Source organism: Chiloscyllium plagiosum, unplaced genomic scaffold (genome assembly GCF_037043375.1).
Source record: "Chiloscyllium plagiosum isolate Xiang-an unplaced genomic scaffold, Cpla_swu_hap1 HiC_scaffold_13, whole genome shotgun sequence".
In the NCBI taxonomy this organism is placed as follows: Eukaryota; Metazoa; Chordata; class Chondrichthyes; order Orectolobiformes; family Hemiscylliidae; genus Chiloscyllium; species Chiloscyllium plagiosum.
The window spans coordinates 4,316,065-4,339,678 of record NW_028270151.1 but is presented as its reverse complement, the minus strand read 5'-3'; the positions used below and the strand labels follow the sequence as shown (position 1 = coordinate 4,339,678).

General features: G+C 43.0%; 1 protein-coding gene across 6 annotated transcripts in view; it reads right to left on the bottom strand.

Moving 5' to 3' along the window:
* The window catches only part of LOC122556369 (transmembrane protein 255B), a 110,157-nt gene that overhangs the window by 31,600 nt on the left and 54,943 nt on the right, over nucleotides 1-23,614 (bottom strand). The window lies entirely within an intron of this gene.

Sequence of the window (23,614 nt, the reverse complement as noted above, 5' to 3'; positions counted from 1 at the left end):
CAGTTTAAAAATGATGAAGTCTCCCACTTGAGACAGATTGAGAGGGAAGGTTTTTCAATTCAGGAGAGATGAAACCAATTACCATCCCATCAGTGTACTCTCCATCATCAGTAAAGTGATGGAAGGGATCATCAACAGTGCTATCAAGCAGGACTCTCTCAGCAACAACCTGCTGAGTGACACCCAGTTTGGGTTTCGCCAGGGTCACTCAGCTCCTGAGCAGCTGAAGGAACAATTAAAATTGGGATGATCAAGAGAGCACTAAAGGAGGAAAGAAGAGAAATCTCAGAGGGTTACTGGACTGAAGGAGGTTGTAGAGATCAGGACAGTTGAGACCAAAAAGGGATTTAAAATGAAGGATGGAAATTTTAAAACAAAAGCCTTGCTTAGCCAAGAGTCAATGTAAGGCAGTGAGCACAGTGGTAAGGAATAAGAAGAACTTCATGTGAGCTTTGGATGATCTCAGGTCTACAGAGGGTAGAATGTGGGAAGTTTTCGAGGAGTGAATTAAGATTGTGAGTTGTAGAAGCTATAAAGTCAGAAACAAGGGTTTTGGGGTTGAGTCAGGAGGAGATAGAGTCACATCACCAAGGTGAACGCAGACAACTGTAAAGCTGCAGTGGCTCTGTTCATTTCGGCCAGCTCTGGACATGCATTACCAGGAAAAGCAAGAGAATGGCACTAGATAATGATGCTGATTGGAAGAGTTAGTACAGATATGATGGACCGAATAGCCACCTTATGGGCTGTAACAGTTCTGTGATCAATTTCCCCTCTCAGAGTTAAATATATAATCAAAGCTCAAGCTCTAGAGATATCATCTTGTCCCTTGGGTCGTGAATATATCATACCCTGTCAGACAGAAAGACTGTTTGAGGAATGTCTCAGTGCCTTTGTCAGGATGTCCCCTTTACCCTGGATGACCAGAGGAGGCCACAGCACTAAACTGTGCTATCTGGTCAGAGGTTACCACCTGGGTGGCACGGTGGCTCAGTGGTTAGCACTGCTGCCACACAGTACCAGGGACCCACCCTCAGGCAATTCTCTGTGTGGAGTTTGCATACTCTCCCCGTGTCTACATAGGTTTCCTCTGGGTGCTCCAGTTTCCCCTCTCAATCCAACAATGTACAGGTTAGGAAGGACTGGCCATGGGAAATGCAGGGTTACAGGGATAGGGTTGAAGGGGGGGGGTGGATGTGCCCAGTGACCCTTCCTCAGAACTGACACAGGTGCTGGTTTAATTCCATCTTGTGGTTTTCTCACCAGCTGACATGTGTGACATGTTTCTGAGAGCTGCTACACATCCTTATGAAGACCTGACAATAGGAGTTTCATATGGAGTACTCGCAATACTTATTTATGGTGTCAGAGCAGCACTGACAAACATCTCCCCATTCCTGATCCACAGGTCCATAAGGGTGTTTGCACTTTCTTATATGAACTCCATCTTGAATGCAATAGCATTCTGGAGCTCCTTCATTCTCAGCTTCAGTGTGAGCTGTTGATGTGAGCTCAAACTTGCTAACTGGATACATAATTGGCTTAATGGCAGCAGGCAGATGGTGATGGTGGAGGGTTTTTGGACTGGATCCCTGTGTTCCAGAGGAATCGATAGTGAGTCCACTTGTCTTTTCTATAAATGATTTGGATTAGAATAGAGGAAACATGGTCAGCAAGTTGTGTGTAGAACAGAGAGACATAGGGGTCAGGTACAAACTTCTTTGAAGTTTGCATCACAAGTATACATGATAGTTAGGAAGGCATTTAGCATGCCTGCCTTCATTGGTCAGACATTTGAGTATAAGACATTGGTGAGGCCTTTTCTGGAGTACTGTGCACATTTTTGGTTGCCCTGTTCAGGAAGGATACTATTAAGCCAGAGAAGGTTCAGAAAAGTTTTACCAGAATGTTGCTGCAAATGTAGGGTTTGAGATATAAGGAAAAGCTGGATAGACTGAGACTTTTTTCATTGGAGCATAAGAGGCGGAGGAGTGACCTGACAGGTTTATTTAATCATGAGGAGTATAGATAAGATGAATGGCAGGTATCTTTTCTCTAGGATAGAGGATTTCCAGATTAGGGGGCATGGATGTAAGGTTGCTCACTGAGCTGGAAGGTTTGTTGTCAGACGTTTCATCACTATCCTGGGTAACGTCATCAGTGAGCCTCCAGTGAAGTGCTGGTGTTATGTCCCGTTTTCTATTTCTGTTTAAGTTTCCTTAGGTTGGTGATGTCATTTCCCATGTTGGCAATGTCATTTCCTATGTCGGTGATGTCATTTTCTGTTCTTTTTCTTAGAGGGTGATAGATAGGATCCAAATCGATGTGTTTGTTGATAGAGTTCCAGTTGGAATGCCATGTTTCTACGAATTCTCGTGCATGTCTCTGTTTGGCTTGTCCTCGGATAGATGTGTTGTCCCAGTCAACTAGTGGGCATATTTTTAAGGCTTGATTAGATTAGATTAGATTACTTACAGTGTGGAAACAGGCCCTTCGGCCCAACAAGTCCACACCAACCCGCCGAAGCGTATACCTCCCAGACCCATGCTCCTACATTTACCCCTACACCTAACACTACGGACAATTTAGCATGGTCAATTCACCTAACTGCACATTTTTGGATTGTGGGAGGAAACCGGAGCACCCGGAGGAAACCCACGCAGACACGGGGAGAATGTGCAAACTCCACACAGAGAGTCGCCTGAGGCGGGAATTGAATCCGGGTCTCTGGCGCTGTGAGGCAGCAGTGCTAATCACTGTGCCACCGTGCCGCCCACTAGAGGCTAGAGGAGAAAAATTTTAAAAAGACATGAGAGGCAACATTTTTATACAGAGAGTGGTTCATGTGTGGAATGAACTTCCAGAGGAAGTGGTGAATGCGGGTACAGTTACAGCGTTTAAAAGACATTTAGATACGTACATGAACCAGAAATGTGTGAAGGGATATGGGCTAAGCACAGGCAGGTAGGACTACTTTAGTTTGGGATTATGGTCAGCATGGAGTGGTTGGACCGAAGGGTTTGTATCCATGCTGTATGACTCTATGACTCACTTCACCCTGGATCTACTTCCTGAGCATTAATTCATGAAGATGTGCCAAATACTTCCTTTGAATGATCCCCATGTCTAGAGGGTTGGCCAACTCTTAATGTCTGCTTGTTGTATTATGGTGACCTGGTGATGGATGGACTTTCTTAAGATTCTGCTCTGGTCATCACACATGATGGAAAAATATCTGTAACTGATCCATCTTTTTAACCTCACTCCAATCTGCTGTGAATATCGGTGAATCGATTACTTTGACCCCAACCGAGTCATTCCCAAAGAGTACATTGACTCTGTCCTTTTTTTAGGATCTTAAGAACCCCTACTACCACAGTTCCAGACAATATGTCACACGCTCACTGCACTGTGACCAATAGAATTGCAGCATCCTCTCCACTTACACACGCTCACTGCACTGTGTTATGAAGATGTGGGTGTACTGCACTGTTAAGAGAGTTAAAAGCTAGCAGTGACAGCACCAAGTACTCTGAGAAAAAGATACAATGTAACATGTCCTCTCGCTTCTAGGATAGCTGGTTGCCGGGAGATGACAAAACAGATTCAAATTAGGCCAATCAGTTTAAATTATACCCCCAAAAATACTATACTCCAATCAAGTTTGAATTGAGTATATTGACAATCTTAAAAGCCAATGATACAATCCAATGCTTTGGGGATATAAGACCAGGGAAAATTGAACAGTTGGGAGGAGAATGCTTTCCTTTATTGGTCAGAGTATTGAGTACAGGAGTTGGGAGGTCATGTTACAGCTGTACAGGACATTGGTTAGGCCACTGATGGAATATTGTGTGCAATTCTGGTCTCCTTCCTATCGCAAAGATGTTGTGAAACTTGAAAGGGTTCAGAAAAGATTTACAAGGATGTTGCCAGGATTGGAGGATTTGAGCTATAGGGAGAGGCTGAACAGGCTGGGGCTGTTTTCCCTGGAGCGTCAGAGGCTGAGGGGTGACCTTATAGAGGTTTACAAAATCATGAGGGGCATGGATAGGGTAAATAGGCAAAGTCTTTTCCCTGGGGTCGGGGAGTCCAGAATTAGAGGGCATAGGTTTAGGGTGAGATGGGAAAGATATAAAAGAGACCTACGGGGCAATGTTTCCACACAGAGGGTGGTACGTGTATGGAATGAGCTGCCAGAGGATGTGGTGGAGGCTGGTACAATTGCAACATTTAAGAGGCACTTGGATGGGTATATGAATAGGAAGGGTTTGGAGGGATATGGGCCGGGTGCTGGCAGATGGGACTAGATTGGGTTGGGATATCTGGTCGGCATGGACGGGTTGGACCGAAGGGTCTGTTTCCATGCTGTACATCTCTATGACTCTAAAAGCTACAATTTGATCCATAGTATTTTCCAGAGCAAGGTAAGTAGAGGAATCGTCAGAGATTGTTGAACCTTTAATTTATTCCTTTATTTTCCCAGTTTAAACTACAAAAGACTTTGATGTAAACTATTACCTATTTTTTATTTTTCTACTATTCTATGAAGTAATGCTTAACTTTTAATCTCTCGTTTCTCTTACAACTTTGTATCTAAGCTTTTTTGTACCTAGCTACCTTGGTACCTAAGATGGCACCATGTGTGACAACATTATACACTTTCCACTGTACTCCTGTACATGAATACACATGACAATAAAATCTAAAATCCTTTGAGTTACCCCTTCAGATTCGTAGATACCCTCACAACCTGCAGCATTCTGAATGAAGATGTCCCTCATTCCAATGAAATCACTGGGCCTTCCATTTTCACCTCGAGTCTCAGCAGCTGCCTTTCTGACCGGAGAACAAAGAAAATTTACAGCCCAGGAACAGGCCCTTTGGCCCTCCAAACCTGAGCTGATCCAAATCAACTGTCTAAACCTGTCGGTCAATTCCTAAGCACCTGTATCCCTCTGCTCCCCACCGACTCATGCATCTGTCCAGGCGCATCTTAAATGAATCTACCGTGCTGCCTCTACCACCTCTGCTGGCAATGCGTTCCAAACGCCCACCACCCTCTGTGTGAAGTACTTACCACATGTATCCCCATTAAACTTTCCACCTCTCACCTTGAAAGCATGACCTCTCGTTATTGAATCCTTCACCTGGGAAAAAGCCTGACTCTATCCACCCTGTCTCTCCTCTTCATGCTTTTGTAAAGGGGATCTTTGTACATTACCACTGTCCCTTTCTTACTCTGGCTTCTTGCCTTTCAATCATCTCTGTCTTAGTTCTGGCAGGCAATACTAATTCAATCAACTGGTGTTTGTAACCTTACCTACATTTGTCAGGGACGTTTCTTTCATGGTTGACCCACAATGCCATTAGGGAGGGATTTTGACCCAGTGACACTGAAGAAACGTTGATATATTTCCAAGTCAGGATGGTGAGTGGCTTGGAGGGGAGCTCGGAGCGGCTGGAGTTCCCATGTACCTGCTGCCCTTATCCTTCAAGGTGGAAGTGGTTGTGGGTTTGGAAGGTGCTGTCGGAGGATCGTTGGTGAATTTCTGCAGCGCATCTTGTCAGTAGTACTCACTGCTGCGACTGAATGTTGGAGGAGGAGGAGTGGACGCTTGAGAATGTGGTGCCAGTCAAGCGGGGGCTGCTTTGTCCTGGATGGTGTCAAGCTTCTTGAGTGTTGTTGTAGCTGTCCCCATCCAGGCAAGTGCGGAGTATTCCATCACACTCCTGACTTGTGCCTTATAGATGGTGGGCAGACATGTCAGAGCCAGGAGGTGAGTTACTCACTACAAGTTTCCTATCCTCTGACATGCTGTTGTATTTATAAGAATAGTCCAGTTGAGTTCCTAATTAATAGTAATTCCCAGAAATGTTGATAGTGGAGGAAAATGTGATGTTAGCACCATTGAATGTCATGCGACAGTGGTTCATTTCTCACTGCTTGGAGATGGTCAATACTTGGCATTTGTGTTTTTAAATATTACTTGTTGGCCAATGACTGGATATTGTTCAGATCGTTCTGTATTTGGACATGAACCGTTCCATTTTGTGAGAATTTGTATCATTGGGAAGGTCATTATGAAGCAGCTGAAGATGGTTGGGCCAAGGACACTACTCTGAGGAACTCCTGCAGAAATGCCCTAGAGCTGAGATGACTGACTTCCAACAACCACAACCATCTTCTTATGTGCAAGTATGACTCCAGCCACTGGAGTGTATGCCCCCTGATGCCCATTGATTCCGATTTTGCTAGGGCTCCTTGATGCAACACACAGTCAAATGCAGCCTTGATGTTAAGGGCTGTCACTCTCACCTCACCTCTTGAATTCAGCTGCCTGCATCCACACCCCTTGCTGCACAGAACAGCGTCAATCCCCCTCGCAATATTAGCCTTCTCACCACCACGGTCCTTTCTGCCCTCCTGCTTGAATAGCTTCCTGTATCAAGACATTTGGGGCAGCATGCTGGTTCAGTGGTCAGCACTACTGCCTTACAGTGCCAGTGACCCGGGTTCAATTCCAGCCTCGGGCGTCTATCTGTGTGGAGTTTGCACATTCTCCCCGTGTCTGTGTGGATTTCCTTCGGGTGCTTCGGTTTCCTCCCACAGTCCAAACATGTGCAAGTCAGGGTGAACTGGCCATGCTCAATTGCCCGTACTGTTCAGGGATGGGTAGGTTAGGTGCATGAGTCAGGGGTAAACGTAGAGTAATGGGGTAGGGAACTAGATCTGGGTGGGATACTCCTCAGAGGGTCAGTGTGGACTCGTTGGGGGCGAAGGGCCTGTTTCCACACTGTAGGAATTCTGTGATTCTTTCTGCAAATCTTCATGAACATGTAGATATCAATCTTAGGACTAAAGGGATCAAAGGGTATGGGGGAGAAAGCAGGAACAGGGGTTGACTTGGATGATCAGCCAGGATCCTATTGAATGGTGGAGCAGGCTCGAAGGGCTGAATGGCCTCCTCCTGTTCCTACCTTGTATGTTTCTCTGTTTTCCACCTGCTTTGCAATCTGCCAGTAGTTCCAGTCAACATGATCTTTAAAACTGCAACCATTTTCCACACAGTCCCTTGGTTCAAAGCAATCCCTCTTCCAGTTTTAGAGCATGAGAATGAAGAATGTAAATAGCTGTGATCTTTACATTATCACCGCCTTAGCACTGGGGTTTGCCCTCTGGGGACTGAGTGGCTTTATCCGTGATATTAAGGATATACCATTTTGCTGCTTTCACTTTCGCCCCACCAACACCTCACCACATGGCGACAGAGAACCTAACATGGGAACTAAAGGTTTTTGTTATTCCCACTGTCTAGCATGTATGGCATGCTTTACAAAAAAAACTGTCCCACATCCTTCTGAACATCCAGCCAGTAAACACACTGACTTCTCCAATTCCGATCTATCCTGCCACAGGAATTTACCAAACTATTGTTAATGGTTTTTAATGATACTTGGGCAGTCCCACTATCTGGTGAACCACTATCCAGTCTTCACCCACGGGTCTGGGAGGAGATCTCCACTTCCCCATCCAAATCCCGCTTCTCCCTCCAGAATTCCCTCAGCTTTAAGTTTAGTTTGAAGTCACATGACACCAGGTTATAGTCCAACAGGTTCATTTTAAATCACAAGCTTTCGAAGACTTCACCTAACGAAGGAGAAACGCTCTGAAAGGTTATGATTTCAAATAAACCTGTTGGACTGTAACCTGGCATCATGGGACATTTGACTTTGTCTATCCCAGTCCAACGCTGGCACCTCCACACCATGTTTAGATTAAGCTGATTGGGTTCCTTTATTCTAACCAACAATGTGCTGAGTATCAATCAGAGAAGGTTAATCAAACACCTCCTTCAGATTATCCAGATACACCAAACGGTTTCAGATAAACAGCTGTCTGTCTGCAGAGCCAATTCAATCTCCAGTGTTGGACTTTCTTTCATCAGAGCTTGGATCACTCCACAAGGAGAACCTTTTCCAGTAACTACTCTGTCTCTCTGACCTTGTTGTCGTTCAGTGACACCTGGAGAAGCTACAAACTTCACTCCTGCCCAATCATTCCCTGGGAGATGATCATTTACAGGGAACCTATTTCGAGTCTGATAATTACAGTTCCAGACATTAGGTCACACTCCAGGTCTACCTAACCCAAAGGCTTCGGAATATACTCTCCGCTGATAACATTTATTTCAACTTTGGAATTCATGGCACTGTTTGGTGAAAAAACCCATCCCTTTCCCCAGCACGTCTCACTGTGACAATAGCTTCACTTGCTTCACTCAAAGAATAAGGAGTTACTTTTCCTTTGGACAAGAATCCCCTGTACCTTCCCTGTACCTTGTTTACCTTCCTCACACTCACAGCGGTGTTTGGTCTCATTGCTTCATACAACAGGGTCCGTTGCGCTCTCAGTCAAAGCTCCTCTCTCTGTGGATGCTGATAATCCCCTCAAATTTACCCGGCAACTTCCAGCAATTGGCACAAAACTCATTTAGTTCATTCATGGGCTAGGGGCATCACTGGCTAGGCCAGCATCCCTAATTGCCCAGAGGGTAGTTAAGAATCAACCACATTGCTGTCGGTCTGGAGTCACATGTAGGCCAGACCAGGTAAGGATGGCAGATTCCTTCCCTAAAGAACAAAGAAAATTTACAGCCCAGGAACAGGCCCTTTGGCCCTCCAAGCCTGAGCTGATCCAAATGTACTGTCTAAACCTGTCGCCTAATTCCTAAGCCACAGCCAGACAAAAGCCCTGGACAGTGTGGTTGAAATATCCATGTTGATGTAGTTCAAAAAGGGCTGCCATGTTTTATAGAATAATGCTGTTTTTTTGGTGCACCATATTTGTGAGGAAGTCAAGGGGGATATATTCCATGATTAACCTGTGCCAGTTCAAAAGACCTGGGGGGCCTTCAGCTACCCAATTCACTAAAATATTCTTCCTTGCTCAAAAGGAGAGAATGGTAAATAATCTCCTCTCGTGCACATCCAGGGAGGGAAAATCTGAAGAGCCCAAAAGTAGGGACACTGGATCCAATCTAATCTCCGTACCCAAGATCTCTGTCAGGGCATTCGCTACTCCATCCCAATACCTTATGGCATGTCCATGGATCTTATGGCATGTCCATAGACAATGCATGAGAGTGCCAACTTCTGTTTTACACTTAGGACACATTGGGGATACTCCTGCCTTGAATTTTGAGAGTCTTTCAGGTACCACATGAGCCCTGTAGGGTATCTTTAATTGAATTGCCTGAGTTCTAATATAGATAGAGATCTTTTTTGGCAATTTCCCAGATGTCCTCCTACATTTCTAAAGAGACTTCTAAACCTAATTCTTGATTCCAGGTTTTAAATAATCATTCCATGTTCTTGGATACCTTATTATATAATGAGTGATAAAGAATACTGACCGAGGGGGGCCCCCCATCAGCCACAGCACTCTCCTTTCTCTATCCGATTTGTAGGGATTAACTATCAGTGTGGTCTTCTTTAGTATATAGTCTCGTATTTGGCAATACCGAAAAAGGTCCCTGTTAGACAGTCCAAACTTCTGCAGCAACTGCTCAAAGGACATCATAACCTCTCCATTGAACAGGTCTCCCAAGCAGGAGATACCTCTGGACTTCCAAGTTTTAAATGTAGCATCTGTCAACGCTGGCTGAAATCCTGATGCTCCCACTATAGGAGTATAAGGGGAGGTTTTTTTGTAGGTTACCCTCATCTTGTTGCATTATCCTCCAGGCTTTAATTGCATTTAATGCAATAGGGTTTTTACAATAGTCCATAATAGCTCTCATCTTGTCCATAAATAATTAAATATTGGGACATTTTGCTTGGGAAGTTCTCAATATCTAATCAGATTGATTGTGGGTCACAAGAGACCCAATCAGCTACATAGGATAATAAGGAGCTCAACTGATACCTCCTAAAGTCTGGAAAGTCCAGTCCTCCCCTTGCTTGTGGAAGCTGCAGCTTTTCTAATTTGATAAGGGGCCGTCTTTGATTCCAAATAAAGGAGCCGAGCCAGGCGTAGAGCTTACTCAACGTCTGTCTCAGCAGCATCAGGGGGAGCATTCACACAGGATAGAGAAGACTAGGTAGAATATTCATCTTAACTAGGGCTACTCTGCCTAACCAGGATATTGGGAGATCTCCTCAGTGTTGAAGGTCCTGCCTTATTTTCTCTCAGTGCACAAAATTGGCTTTATACAGCTGACCAAATACCGGGGCAATAAAAATACCTAAGTATAGAACACCTTCTCGTGACCACCGAAAGGGAAAGCAAGATCCGTCTGGTAAATTGGATACACTGGCAAGTCCTCCCAACGGCATGGCCTCCGATTTCATAAAATTGATTTTATAGCGTGAGAACATACCAAATAGACTGACCACTTGAATTAGACGGGGCACGGATATCAAAGGATCACTTAAGAAGAGGACATCATCCACATAGAGCGTGATTTTATGTTTGCCCGATCCAACCCTCAGAGCTGTCATGTTAGAGTCGGTTTGTATAGCTTCCACTAGTAGTTCAATCATCAGCATGAATAATAATGGTGAGAGAGGACATCCCTGACAATATCCCCTGCCACACTGAAGCTAACCGAACCTAAACCATTGGTGATTACGGCTGCTTTGGGATCATTATATAATACTGAAACCCATTTAGTAAATACCTCTTGCCAGCGTATAAAAAAGATATGGCCATTCTACCTGATCAAATGCCTTCTCTGCGTCCAAGGAGACAACTAAACCCGGTATTGTTCCCTGTTGACAGGCTTGTATCATATTTAACACCCTTCTAATATTATTAGTTGACCGCGGCCCTTTATTAACCCCGTCTGGTCCTCTTTTATGATGGATGGTAAGACCCTCTCCAATCTTAATGCTAACATTTTGGAAAGAATTTTGAAATCCACATTTAGTAAGGATATGGGTCTATATGATGAGCAATCTTCTGGGACCTTTCCCTTTTTAAGAATAAGAGAGATATTTGCTTCTCTCAACGAAGGCAGCAAGCAGCCCTGACTATGTGAGTAATTGTACATATTTATGAGTGGCCCGGCTAGTTCCCCTATAAATTCTTTCTAGAATTCAACCTGGAATCCATCTGGTCCAGGCGTTTTGCCACTCTGAAGCTGGCTAACCGCGTCAAATACTTCCTGGGTTGTCAGGGGGCCAGAGGGAGCCATGGTTTATTAAAGAAGTTAAATCTCTTGTCAAGAGGAAGAAGAAGGCTTATGTTACGATGAGACATGAAGGCTCAGTTAGGGTGCTTGAGAGTTATAAGTTAGCTGGGGAGAACCTAAAAAGCAAGCTAAGAAGAGCCAGGAGGGGACATGAGAAGTCATTAGGAGGCAGGATCAAGGAAAACCCTAAAGCTTTCTATAGGTACGTCAGGAATAAAAGAATGACTAGAGAAAGATTAGGGCCAATCACGGACAATAGTGGGAAGACAATGTCGCTGAGGGGAATAGTGAGATATAGGCTATTAGACTAGATGGGATTAAGCTTCACAAGGAGGAGGTGTTAGCAATTCTGGAAAGCGTAAGAATAGATAAGTCCCCTGGGCCAGATGGGATTCTCTGGGAAGGTAGGGAGGAGATTGCAGAGCCTTTGGCTTTGATCTTTATGTCATCAGGAATAGTGCCAGAAGACTGGCACTATCATTGTCTACAGGAATAGTGCCAGAAGACTGGAGGATAGCAAATGTTGCCTCCATGTTCAAGAAGGGGAGTACAGACAATCCTGGTAATTATAGACCAGTGAGCCTTACTTTGGTTATGGGTAAAGTGTTGGAAAGGATTATAAGAGATAGGATTTATAATCATCGAGAAAGGAATACAATTTGATTAGGGATAGTCAACATGGTTTTATGAAGGTAGTTCATGCCTCACAAACTTTATTGAGTTCTTTGAGAAAGTGACCAAACAGGTGGATGAGGATAAAGCGGTTGATGTGGTGTATATGGATTTCAGTAAGGTATTTGATAAGGTTCCTCATGGTAGGCTATTGCGGAAAATACGCTCAATCGATTAAGGGCGATTTAGCGGTTTGGATCAGAGACTGGCCAGCTGAAAGAAGACAGAGGGTAGTGGTTGATGGGAAATGTTCATCCTGGAGCTCAGTTACTACTGGTGTACTGCAAGGATCTGTTTTGGGGACACTGATGTTTGTCATTTTTATAAATGACTTGGATGAGGGCATAGAAGGATGGGTTAGTAAATTTGCGGATGTGACTAAGGTCGGTGGAGTTGTGGATAGTGACGAAGGATGTTGCAGGTTACAGAGGGACATAGTTAAGCTGCAGAGCTGGGCTGAGAGGTGGCAAATGGAGTTTAATGTGGAAAAGTGTGAGGTGGATCCTTTTGGAAGGAGTAACAGGAATACAGAGTACTGAGCTAATGGTAAGATTCTTGGTAGTGTGGATGAGCAGAGAGATCTCTGTGTCCGTGTGCATGAATCCCTGAAAGTTGTCACCCAGGATGATAGGGTTTTTTTTTTACATTAGATTCCCTACAGTGTGGAAATAGGCCCTTCGGCCCAACAAGTCCACACCGACCCTCCGAAGAGTAACCCACCCAGACCCAGTTCCCTACCCTGTATTTACCCCTGAATAATGCACCTAATACTATGAGCAGTTCAGCATGGCCGATTCACCTAACCTGCACATCTTTGGACTGTGGGAGGAAACCCGAGCACCCGGAGGAAACCCACGCAGACACAGGGAGAATGTGCAAACTCCACACAAACAGTTGCCTGAGGTGGGAATTGAACCCGGGTCCCTGGCGCTGTAAGGCAGCAGTGCTAACCACTGAGCCATTAACTTTTATTGGTAGAAGGATTGAGTTTCGGAGCCTTGAGGTCATGTAGCACCAGCTCTACAAAACTCTGGTGCATCAACATTTGGAGTATTACACACAGTTCTGGTCGCTGCATTATAGGAAAGATGTGGAAGCTTTGGAAAGGATGCAGAGGAGATTTACCAGGATGTCTCCTGGGATGGAGGGAACGTCTTACGGGGAAAGGCTGAGGAACTTGAGGCTGTTTTCGTGAGAGAGAAGTAGGTTGAGAGGTGACTTAATTGAGACATATAAGGTAATCTGAGGGTTAGGTAGGGTGGACAGTGAGAGCCTTTTTCATCAGATGGTGATGGCTAGTACGAGGGAACATAGTTTTAAATTGAGGGGTGGTAGATATCGAACAGTTGTAAGTTGTAGTTTCTTTAATCAGAGCATAGTAGGAGCATGGAATGCCCTGCCCGCAACAGTAGTAGACTCGCCAACTTTAAGGGCATTTAAATGGTCATCGGATAAATATATAGATGATAATGGAATAGTGTAGGTTAGATAGGCTTCAGATTCACAGGTCAGTGCAACATTGAGGGCCGAAGGGCCTGTTGTGTGCTGTAATGTTCTATGTTCAAACCCAGGTCCCCTGAACGTTACCTGGGTGTCTGGATTAACAGTCCAGCGATGACACCTCTCGGCAATCACTTCCCCAAAACCCTCCCACCTCGCGTCAATGGAAACACTGAGGCTTTAGACATCATTTTCTCATTCGGCACTTTCCTTTCTGGCCTGGGAAGGAGACTGTGGGGCCATCCCAGCTTTCCTTCCTTGTCCTCTGACTCCTTGCCTTTCTTTCACCTCCCCAGCTTCACTCATTCCCCCGTTTGTGAGAGTGATCTGAAAAGGGGGAGGATTTGTGGACCAACTTGGAATCATAAGAACTTCCTAGTTTCCTTTGTGAGTTCTTACATACGGGGGTTGGCGGGGGTGGAGGGTTGGAATGAATATTTACATTCTTACCGGAGAATTATTCCCTCAGGGTCTTATGTATATCTTTAATGCCACATCTAACAGCCACAATTATTTTGCTTTCCCCTCTCAAACTCTATGTAAGTGTGCCCAGGCTGTTACTGGATATTCTGGAATTTCTGCCTGTACATGCAGAGAATAGCCCTTTAATTGTTCAACCTCTTAACCTACAGAAGTCTCCTCGAAAGCAAGATATCAACTCATGTGCCCTGCCTGTCAACCTGATTTACATAAACAGTAAGCAGTTTTCTTTAGCTCACCTCAGCTTTCACTTATAAACACATTTAAAGTGTCTCAGTGTCCCTTTCACCAAATTGTGGGAGATGCTGAACCGATTTAAACAGCTTGGATCAGAGTATGGCCTTTCCTTGTCAGAATATCCCCTCACAGTTAGAGTCCTTCTCCTAATTGAAGCGTTTTAAGCTCCCATCATCTTTCTCTCCCTTTTGTCTGAAATGCACATTCACTTCCTTTCTCTACCCTCCTTAGTGCTGCGTCTCTCCATCACCTCTCCCTCTGAAGTGCTCTTTCCCTTTCTTTATCCTCAAGCTCACGTTGATTTTAAGTTTAATTTCCTTTTGCATTTCAAGTTCTTCATTAGTGACTGAACTCTCACGAACATAACTGACTCACCAAATGGTTTGTGTTGTTGTTCTTCCAATTTCAAAAGCTGAGCCATTACATCCATCATATCTACTTTCCTAGCACCCACTTTTCAGTCTAACCCGAACTCTCCAGCCAATTCTATTCATCTAATGCTGGCTAGTCTTTGTGAATCATTGAGGGATAAATCTTCCTCTTCCCAAAGAGTCATAGCAACTGCAAAGATATTTTGGTCTAATTGTGCACAAGAAACCTGGTGCGTTTCCCTTCATCCTTTTCCATTTGTTAGCACTCCACTTCCAATTAAGGAGTGTCCTGGACGAACCCCCAATCTCTGTGACACCAAGGCCATCTGTTGAGTAGATTGTCATTCTATTCTGACCATGCCAGGATGCAGCAAAACATAGAATGTAGAACATAGAACATAGAACGTTACAGCACAGTACAGGCCCTTTGGCCCTCGATGTTGCGCCAACCTGTGAAATTAATCTGATGCCCAACTAATCTACATCACTCCATTATTATCTATATGTATGTCCAATGCCCATTTAAAAGCCCTTAGCATCGGCGAGTCTACTATTGTTGCAGGCAGGCTGTTCCATGTCCCTATTACTCTCTAAATAAAGAAACTACCCCTGATATCTGTCTTAAATCTATCATCCCTCATTTTTAAGCTATGTCCCCTCATGTTAGCCTTCACCATCCAAGGAAAAAGGCTCTCACTGTCCACCCTATCTAACCCTCTGATTATCTTATATGTCTCAATTAAGTCACCTCTCAACCTTCTTCTCTCCAATGAAAACAGTCTCAGTTCCCTCAGCATTTCCTCGTAAGACCTTCCTTCCATACCAGGAAACATCCTAGTAAATCTCCTCTGAACCGTTTCCAAAGCTTCCACATCTTTCCTATAATGCGGTGACCAGAACTATACGCGATACTCCAGATGCAGCCTAACCAGCCTAACAGCTAAAGCATGACCTCGTGGCTCCGAAATTCAATCCCCCTATCAGTGAATACCAACACACCGTATGCTTTCTTAACAACCCTATCAACCTGGGCGGCAACTCTCAGGGATCTATGCACCTGGACACCAAGATCTCTTTGTTCATCTACACTGCCAAGAGTTTTACCATTAGCCAGTACTCTGTATTCCTGTTACTTCTTCCGAAGTGAACTACCTCACACTTTCCCACATTAAACTCCATTTGCCACTTCTCAGCCCAGCTTGGATCTTATCTGTGTCCTGTTGTAACCTGCAACATCCTTCGGCACTATCCACAACTCTGCTACCTTAGTGTCATCTGTAAATTTACTAACCCATCCTTTTACGTCCACATCCAGATCATTTATAAAGATGACAAACAGCAGTGGACCCAAAACAGATTCTTGTGGCACACCACTGGTTACTGAGGTCTAAGATGAACATTTCTCATCAATCATGACCCTCTGTCTTCTTTTAGCTAGCCAATTTCTCATCCAAACTGATGAACCACCTTCAATTCACTCCATATTTTGTGCAGTAGCCTACCACGTGGAACCTCATCAAACCCCTTACTGAAGTCCATATACACCACATCAACCACTTTACTTTCACCCACATGTTTTGTCACCTTCTCTAAGAACTCAATAAGGTTAGTTAGATAAGATCTACCCTTCACAAAACAGTGTTGACTAACCCTAATCAAATTATTCTTTTCTAAATGATTATAAATCCTATCTCTTAAAACCTTTTCCAACACTTTACCCACAAACAAAGTAAGGCTCACTGGCCTATAATTACAAGGATTGTCCCAACCCCCCTTCTTAAACAAGGGAACAACATTTGCTATCCTCCAGTCTTCTGGCACTATCTCTGTACACAATGATGACATAAAGTCAAAGGCTCGGCAATCTCCTCCCTAGCTTCCCAGAGAATCCAAGGATAAATCCCATCTGGCCCAGGGGTCTTATCCAGTTTCAGATCTTCTAAAATTGCTAAAACCTTTTCTTTGTCAAACTCAATCTCACCTAATCTAGTAGCCTGTATCTCCGTATTCTCACTAACATTGCCCTTTTCCAATGTGAATACTGACAAAAAGTATTCACTAAGCACTTCGTCCTATGTCCTCAGATTCCACTCTCAACCTCTCACTATTGTCTTTGATTGGCCCTAATCTTACTGTAGTCATACTTTTTTTTCCTGATAAACCTATAGAAGGCCTCATATAACCGTAGTTTTCCCAGTACTACCAAGTGTCTGTTACAAATATGAGTTTATTACAAAAACAAAACTTTTTCAATAAAAATACAATAATTAAAATATATAGTTATTAATATAAAAACATAACATTTAATCCCCAAACATTCAAAACTCACGCTCTTCAGGAAACTTGGAAGCAAAAGAATACAGCACACAATGTTCTGGAATCTGTTGCTCTGATGTTCCGGCACATTTGGTCAAGTAATTAATTATGCATCACTGTCTCTGAAATTTCACAGATGCAGTTTACTGAGAAAATACCATCTTAAGATGTTTCATCACTCACTCTTTCAAAAGGTTTCACCCTGAAGTGATGCTTTTCCGAAATGAGAGCAATCAGCTGGGCAGCTTGTTCATGCTAAGCTTTCCTCCAAATCAGCTGGTGCTTAGTAGGCTTCTCTCCAACTGAACCAAATAAAACAAGCCCCTGTCCAAGCCGGTCACTATACAAAACAGCCCCGGCTGGGTCAGCAGCAAAGCAAGCAGGCATCATTGGTCACGTGGTATCTAGGAACTCTTACTGAAAACAAGGTCCACTTTAAATGACCTAGCAGAAGTGGAACTCTTTATTCAGCTTTACGTTGTAAAGGATAAAATAGACTGGAAACAGACACTTCCTGGTGTGACAGTTGATGAGCAGTGGAGGACCTTCAAAGCAATTTTCTAAGTGCTTCCGGTGAGAAGGAGGGACTGTACGAGGAGGGGTAATCTGCCGTGGGTGTCTAAGGAAATAAGGCAGGCTATCGAAGTGAGAGAGAAGACATACAAAGTGGCCAGAAACAGCAGGAATCTAAAAGACTGGCAAAACTTTAAAGGTCAACAGAAAGCCACAAAAAGATCAATAAAGAAAAGTAAGATAGAGCATGTGAAAAAACCAGCACAGAATATAAAGATAGATAGCAAAAGTTTCTATAAATATGTAAAATGATGTCGTTGGGACCACAAATTATTTCTAATTTATATAAATGATTTGGAGTTGGGGACCATGTGTATGGTATTATACCTTCAAGCTCAGCGAGCTAACTTACATACTTGTTGAGGGAGGATCTTATAGAAACATATAAAATGATGAAGGGAATCGATAAAACAGAAATAGATGGGATGTTTCCACTGGTAGGTGAGGCTAGATCAAGGGGACATAGCCTCAAGGTTAGAGGAAGCACGTTTAGAACGGAACTGAGAAGGAACTGCTTCACCCAGAGCGTTGTAAATCGATGGAATTCCTTGTCCAAGAAAATAGTTGACGCAACTTCAGTAATTGCTTTTAAAGCTAAGGTAGATACATTTTTGAAAAATAAAGGAATTAAGGAACGTGGTTAAAATGCAGATAAGTGGAGCTGAGTCCATGGAAAGACCAGCCGTGTTCTTATTGAATGGTGGAGCAGGCTCAAAGGGCCAAATGGCCTATTCCCTGTCCCTATTTTCTATGTTCCTTGAAGAAGTCATGGTCACCATTTAAACATTAACTCTGTTCCTCTGTCCGCAGATGCCAGACCAGCCAAATGTTTCAAGTATATTTGGTGTTTATTTCAAAGAGTTTTAGCAACTGCAGTATTTTGCTTCAAATTCAGGATCAGACCTCGTCAGCTCTTACAGCACTTATTTGAAAAACTCTCAGATCGTTAATGGTATAAAAAAGTTTAATGTGAACTTCATAAAGCCTTTAAGAATCTTTGAGACAAATTGCATGTTGTTTTACTTGAACCCATGCAGAGCTGCTAATAGCACGACATGCTTGACTACAGTCAAATATAACATACACACGCTGAGCAAAACTATGTTTAATGCATATCCAGCTGGGTCATCTGTATTTGAAAGCCCAATTGGTTTCTTGGAAGAAAGTGCTGTAGAAGGACTAACATGAGGGGATATGAGACAGCCTTGGCAGAGGAGGGTAAGAAAGATTCAAGGAGATTATACAAGTACATTAGAGCAAAAGGGCAGCTAGAGAGAGAGAGAAGGGCCCTTAAGATCAATGAGGCCATCTTTGTATTGAACCCCAGGAGATGGGAGAGATAATAAATAAATATTTTGTGTCAGTTTTTTACTGTTGAGAAAGAAGCTAGAGAACTCAGGGAAATAAATATTGATGTTTTGAAAACAATTCACATTACAGATGAGGAAGTGCTGGAGATCTTAGAAAACATAAAGGGGGATAAATCTCCCAGACCTGATCAAGTGTATCCCAGGATGTTGTGGGAAGTTAGGGGAGAAATTGCAGGACCCCTAGCAGATATATTTGTATCATCTATAACCACTAGTTAGGTGCTGGAGGACTGGAATGTGGCTAATGTTATGCCATTGTTTAAGAACAGCTGTAAGGAGAAGCCTGAAAACTATACACCTCTAAGTCTGACATCTGTGGTGAGTAAGTTGTTGGAGGTGATTCTGAAAGATAGGATTTACATGCATTTAGAGATGCAAAGATTGATTAGGGATAGTCAGCATGGTTTTGTGTGGGGGAAATCATGTGTCTCAAACTTAATTGAGTTTTTGGAGGATGTAACCAAGAAGATTGATGAGGACAGAGAGGTAGACATTGTTTACTTGGACTTTAGTAAAGGTTCCACATAGTAGACCAATCAGTAAAGTTAGATCACATGGGATTCAGGATGAATTTGTCAATTGGATACAAAATTGGCTTAACAGCAGGTGACAGAGAGTGATGGTGGAGGGTTGTTTTTCAGACTGGAAGCCTGTGGGGTGCCACAGGGATCAGTGCTGGGTCCATGTTTGTTTGTCTTTTATATAAATGATTTAGGTGAGAATATAGAAAGCATGATGAGTAAGTTCACAGATGTCACCAAAATTGGTTGTACAGTGGACAGTGATCTTGATCAATTGGGTCAATGGGCTGAGGAGTGGCAGGTAGATAATTTAGATAAATGTGAGATATTGTATTTTGGTAAAATACAGGCAGGACCTATACAGTTAATGGTAGGGCCCTGCATAGTGTTGTAGAAAGGACAGACCTAGGGATTCAGGTACATAATTACTTGAAACTTGCACCACAGGCAGACAGAGTGGTTAAGAAAGTGTTTAGCATGCTTGCCTTCATTGCTCAGAGCTTTGAGTATAGGAGTTGGGACGTCATATTGAGGTTGTACAGGACACTGGTGAGGCCTCTTCTGGAGTACAGTTCTGGTTGCCCTGTTACAGGAAGGATATTATTCAATTGGAGAAAAAAATTACCAGGATGTTGCTGGGAATGGAGAGGTTGAGAAAGAAAGATAGATTGGACAGACTGAAACATCTTTCGCTGGAGCGCAGGAGGCTCAGGAGTGATCTTATTGCGGTTTATAAAATTACGAGGAGCATAAATAAGGTGAATAGCAAAGGTTTTTTCCCTAGGGTGGGGGAGTTCAAACATAAGGGGATATTTTTAAGGCGAGAGGAGAAAGATTTAAAAAGGACATGAAAGGCAACTCTTTTATAGAGAGGATGTGTGGAATGAACTGCCAGAAGAAGTAGTGGATGCAGATACAGTCACAACGTTTAAAAGATATTTGGGTAAGTTTGTGAATTGGAAGGGTTTGGAGGGATATGGGCCAAGCGCAGGCATGTGGGACTGGTTTAGTTTCAGAACATGGTCGGCATGGACTGTTGGACTGAAAGGTCTATTTCCGTGCCTTATGACTCTATGAACATAAAGGAGAATGCAGAGATGAGGAAAAATAGGAAAACTATGTATTTTATAGGTACAAAGGCAATATTAGCAAAATTTAAACCATACAACTGGAAGGAGGTCTTATGGCACTATAGGTAGTGTCCCTGCCTTGGAGCTAGAAATCCTAGCCTAAGTTTTGATGGCCATGACAGGCGTGTTAATTGTGGTAGCCAAGCAACTTGCAAAACCATCGGACACATTCCCATGGCTTGTATGAAATCTGGAGCCTTGATGGTACATTACTCCAGATTGATGGAAAGTCCATGCTGCTCCAAACACTAACCCTCCCCGTGTGAGTGATATCCATTGAGACCACCAGTACTTTTCTTTTTCTCAGTTTTGTTTTGGAACTGCGAGCTGTAGTTCTGGATTGAACATTGAACAGCAGCTTGTCTTTAATTAGAAAGGAGAGAACATAAAAACTGATGTTTGTTATTGGGGGTCTGGCCTGGAAAGACAATGCAGGTTAGTTACTGCTCGAAGAACACTATAGATGATTCGGTATTGGCATGTCCTTACACCCAGGAGCTGGCAGCTAGCTGGATGTTCAATTGGTCAATCAGGGAAGGACTGACACTGACCAGCTAACCCCAGCAACTGCTGAAAAGAAAACAGAAACCAAAGTTGAACTGGATTTGGAAGAAATGGGCCCAAGGGTGTGCTGTGGGTAGTACAGATATGCTATTTTGTTTCTTTCTAATTTATAAAAATGAGTTTTGAGATTAATGGGAGTATTTTTTTAAGGAGTTATTAAAAATCTTTGAATTTGTGTTATGTGGTTTGGTTTATTCTATTTTACCTTTTTTTGTAATAAACTTCTTTATATTATTAAAGCAAAATCTGCAGCATTGCTGCTTATCTTTCAGTGAGAGACAACTTTGTTAAAACTAAATCAAAATGTGATCTTGCAAGCCAGGTTTCTGTCTGAAATTGATTGGTGGTAATATCAGCTGGGATCATAACACAAATGATGATGCAATGTTTTGGCTTGGTGTTCAAATTGCAACAATTCAGGACAAGCCTCTCCCAGGACTCAAAGTGAATTCAAGCCTCCTGAGCATGTTTGGCATGTGTCCTTTGACTGTTACAAGAGCACACTGCAAACCCACAGGAGGTTTTGTTTGTTCAGTGATTATCAGGCATTCTGGCTACATAACCAGCCCAGCTCAGCTGTGACCAGGTCAGTACGGCTTGGCACCTCCCGGTCTGGTCTTTTGTTCTGTCACCTGATGCTCAGGACTTTCCAAAAGCAGCTGAAATGAAAGTGTTGAGCTTCTTAGCAAGATGCACGTACACAATCCACATGTTTCATGAGTAAAACATTGCTAAGGAGACTGACTCCTCTTTCATTCCTAAACTGATTTCAGAAGCATTTATCATAAACATCCCATAAATAAAAGAATTTCTAACACCTAACACCACAACATAAACAAAATCTCTCTTTTTCATTCAGAAAATTAATACCATTTATTCACAAGAACTACACCAGTAACATCACTGCTGTGAGTATACTTTATTCTCCTCTTCGAGCATATAGAGTCACTTGCCAAATATTTAAATCACAAACTACTAAGGTGTATATTTTTTCTTTTTACTGGAAGGGACAGCAGATATTGGTTGGAGATATGAATAGACCATCAAATAGTCATCTAGTGTGGGGCATGCTATTAATAAGGAAATGAGTCAAACTAATAATGTTGGCAACAGGGTTACTGAGGGTGACTCTATTCTGTATATAGACTGGTTAAACTAATTGAGCATGAAAGCTGTGGAGGATTACAATCATAGAATCCCTACAGTATGGAAGCAGGCCATTTGGCCCATTGAATCCACATCAACCCTCTAAAGGACATCCCACCTAGACCACCCTATCCCTGTAACCCTGCATTTCCCATGGCTAACCCACCTAGCCTGCACATCCCTGGACACTATGAGCAATTTAGCATGGCCAATGCACCTAACCTGCACATCTTTGGACTGTGGGAGGAAACCAGAGCACCCGGAGGAAACCCACACAGACACGGGGAGAATGTGCAAACTCCACACAGGCAGTCACCCAAGGGTGGAATCGAACCCAGGTCCCTGGCGCTGTGAGGCAGCAGTGCTAACCACTGAGCCACTGTGATGAGTTTCTGGAGTATGTTAGGAATGGTTTTATTGAGCAGTATGTTGAGGAGCCAACATTGTATTTTAGATCTAAAATTAAATAGCATGAAATGGCCAATTAACAATTGTCTAAAGGGGATGTTAGGGATGAGTGTCCGCATTGTGAAAGAATTTTACATTATGTTTGTAAGCGAGATAGTTCAATCTGAAGCCAAGGTGTTAAATTTGAATAAGGGAAATTATAAAGGTGTGAGCCATGAATTGGTTGAGATGGATATGGGAAAATACCTTTAAGGACAGGATTCCATATAAGCAATGGATCCATTCCTTCAACCTGCAAGAAGTCAGAAGTGTTCAGTTCACTCTGACCAACAAAAGAAGGAAAGGATTAAATAGGCTTAGGAAAAGACTTCTATAGCTGCCAGAGAAAGGAGTTTAGTGTTTTTAGAATGGAGCAAAGGAGGACCAAGAAGCTGGGCGAAAGGGAGAATAGATTACGAATGTAATCTTGCAAAATGCATTAGAACTGATAACTGTTCAGCATGGACGAGGAGGACCCAAGGGTCTGTTTCCATGCTGTGTATCTCGATAACTCTATGAAAGTTTCTGTAGGTGTGTAAAAACATTTGGCCGAAACAAAAATGGTTCCATTATAGTCAGATGTTTTTACCATTATAGTCAGAGTCAGGAGAATTTAAAATGGGAAATAGAGAAGTAAAATGATTATTTTGTCTGTTTTCTCTGAGGAAGATACATGAAATCATACAGAATACGGGTAAATAGAGAGAAGAGGATTTGAAGAATATTAGTATTTATAAGAAGGTCATACTGAAGAAATTAATGAAGCTAAAAGTTGGTATGTCCATCTCAGATGATCTCCATCTCAGAATGTTGAAGGTGATGGCTATAGAGATAGTTGATACATTGGTGAATTCCTTCCCAAATTCTACAGATTCTCGAAGGATTCCTACAGATTAGAAGGTTACAAATGTTACTCCATGAATTAAGAAAGAGGCGAATGTAAAAACAAGGAGTTAAGACCGTCAGCCCTGCACCTGTGGTCGTGTAACAAGTAGATTCTATTCTAAAGGATGGGATAAATAGACACTTGGAGAATAATGACCTGATTGGACGCAGTTAGCATGTACGATCTTCTCTAGGGCACTCAGAATT